The sequence below is a fragment of the Vulpes vulpes genome, chromosome 10, assembly GCF_048418805.1.
Source record: "Vulpes vulpes isolate BD-2025 chromosome 10, VulVul3, whole genome shotgun sequence".
Lineage (NCBI taxonomy): Eukaryota > Metazoa > Chordata > Mammalia > Carnivora > Canidae > Vulpes > Vulpes vulpes.
Window position 1 is genome coordinate 11551697 of NC_132789.1, and position 3063 is coordinate 11554759.

The 3063-nt window shown below is 42.1% G+C and overlaps 1 pseudogene; it reads left to right on the forward strand.

Moving 5' to 3' along the window:
- Window positions 1–906: 906 nt before the first annotated feature.
- LOC112932907 (small ribosomal subunit protein eS1-like) lies at window positions 907–1661 on the forward strand (annotated as a pseudogene).
- The last annotated feature ends 1402 nt before the right edge of the window (window positions 1662–3063 follow it).

Below are 3063 nucleotides of genomic sequence, written 5' to 3' on the forward strand. Positions count from 1 at the left end.
AAATATTCTGGAGATAACAGAGTGTATACTCTTGAAGCTAGATCATAGAAGACCCTACAGCTTTCATCTTGCCTCCTCTTTTAGACCATTTCTCTGGGGGAGGCCAGCCATCATGTTGTGAGAACACCTGAGTGGGCCCCATAGAAATCTGCATCACAAGTAACTGAGGCCTCCTGACAACAGCAAGCATGACTTGCTGGCAATGTGAGGGAAACAGTTTGAAAATGGAGCCTTCAGCCCCAGCCAAGCCTTCAGATAAGCCCTTGGATAATGTTCTGACTGCAATCTCGTGAGAGGTACTGAGCCAGACCTAACCAGTCAAGCCACTCTCAGATTTCTGACCCACAGAAACTGAGATGATTAGTGCTTATTGCTTTAACATGCTAAATTTGAGGATAATTAGTTACACAACAATTAGATACTAACACAACAAATGCCCATTGGGTGCCAGGCCCTGAAATAGGCACTAGCATGCAAAAATGGACAGAACCAATATAGCCTCTGCCCTCCCTGAGTCTATAGTCCAGAAGCAGATTTTATGAAGAGGATGCAGTTAGCCTGGCAGGATCAAGACTGGATAGAAGTTGGAATCTGATAACAATGCAGTCAAAATATTATATTCTTTAGGAAGGAAAATTAAAGCAACAACTCTCATTTTATTGTTCTGCATTGTTTGATTGCTTTGTCATAAGCACACATTGCTTTTAAAGTAATTTCTATCAAGGCGTCTTCCCATAAATACATCTTGTGGGAATTTAATTGGTACACATTTTTTTGAAAGTTTTCTTGGCAACATTTACCAAAAAAAATCATAAAAATGTGCACACCCTTTGACTCAGCAACTCCACTTAAATTAATTGATTATGCAGAAACATGTAGAGCCCTCTTGGCTCCCTGAGAAGCACCATGGCAAGAACCAGCACCTTCACGAGAGGCAGCAGAAAGGGGGCCAGGAAGAAAGTGGTTGATCCATTTTCTAAGAAAGATTGGTACCAACTAGCTAGGCTCAATATAAGAAATATTGGGAAAACACTAGTCACAAGAATTCAAGGGACCAATATCACTTCTGATGACCTCAAGGGTAGTGTTTTTGAAGTGAGCTTTGCTGGTCTACAGAACGGTGAAGTTGCATTTTGAAAATTCAAGCTAATTCCTGAGGCTGGTCAGGTAAAAAACCAACTGACTAATTTCCATGGCATGGATCTTACTCGTGACAAAATGTGCTCCATGGTCAAAAAATGGCTGATTGTGACCGAAGCTCACGTTGATATCAAGAGTACTACTGACGGTTATTTCCTTCATCTATTTTGTGCTGGTTTTACTATGAAATGCAATGATCAGATTTGGAAACCCTCTTATGCTCAGCACCAACAGGTCCTCTGAATTCGGAAGAAGACAATGGAAACCATGACTCAAGAGGTGCAGACAAATGACTTGAAAGAAGTGGTCAGTAAACTGGTTCCAGATGGCATTGGAAAAGACATAGAAAAGGCTTGCCAGTCTATTTATCCACTCCATGATGTCTCTGTTAGAACAGTAAAAATGCCAAGGGAAAGCTCGTGGAGCTGCACAGTGAAGGGAGTAGTTCTGGAAAAGCCACTGGGGATGAGACCAGTGCTGATGTTGAACGAGCTGATGGAGATGATCCAGCTGCCCAATAACCTATTGAAAATTCAGATATTTCATGGTGACAAATAACAAATCCTATTTGTGATTTTTTTAAAAAAAAAAATACGCAGACGTGTATAAAAAGAGAGAAATAGAAGGATGCCCACTCCATTGCTATTCAGGAGTGCAAAAAATTAGAAATGGCCTAAATATCAGCAATAATAAGTTGGTCAAATGCCTGTTTAATCACAGGCCAAATAACCATTGGAATCTTATGTAACAATCAAAAATGATGATGTGGCTCTCCATGTATTTTCCAGGAAATACGTCGTGACATAATGCTAAGTAAGACGGGCCATACAATGGTATATATTGTATAACTCCATTTTAATAAAAAACACATATATTTATGCATAAAATGATTGGAAGGCTCAACCACAACATATTAATGATGTTATGTCTAGGTAGAGGGATTATCCGTATATATATTTTTTGTTTCTCTTGGCTAGTCTGTGCTCTTTCATTTTGATTTTAAAAACATGGATTACTTCAGGAATACATAGAGTTCCAAATATATTTTCATCAAGGTTTTTTGAATACTGATTAATTATGCTCACCTTCACAATTCTTAGGCTGTTCGTCTTTCGTTAGCTTACCAGGACAGACTAGTCCCCAAACACTGATTGACCTCTCTTCTCTCCCCTTGACCAACCGCTGGGGATTGGAGATGCCCCTGAGTCCCAGAATCAAATAGAAAATACAGATCAAATGTTCTCAAGTACGCTCGAGCTGCCCACAAGCGGCCCCCACCCCCCTACCACACCCCCACTCTCTGCAGAGAAGATCCATCCCCCCAGAGAGCCCTTGGCCCGTTCACCATCTCTGGCAAGCAACTCCCATCTCTGGTTCTAAGAACAGAGTGAACCAAGGACGCTGATTTACTGCCCACCAAGGGCCTGTGCAGAGAGCAAGCCGATGGTGTTCCCCATTTGGGGTAGCTCTTGAAGGATTTGTGGCTTCGGCAGAGGAGCTTTTAAAAGAGCATAAAGCAGGTTAAGTGATCAGGAATTTTATCCTATTGAAATGAAAGTAGGTGGGGAGGAGGCTGTACCTTTAAACTTGGCCAAGCTCCACCTCACAGTAACAGAGGTGTGACAGGCAGATGGCTGTTCTACCGCTCACCTCAATCAAGCAAGAGATGTAGATGTCTATCTCTTAAGTTCACCAACAGGGTCCTGGCTCTGCCTAAGATGTCTCCCTGTTCCCAGACTGGTCTGACCCCAACCAACATCTCAGCGGCTAGTCCTCCCCCCACCACACACACCCCTCTAAATGGATCCATTCACCTATTTGCCAATAAGAGATCTGCATTAACACACTGCATGTTTGGACTTTATTCTAAAGACCAAGCGGACTTCATTTATTCCTTCTAGACTGTTGAGTGCCTCCCACACG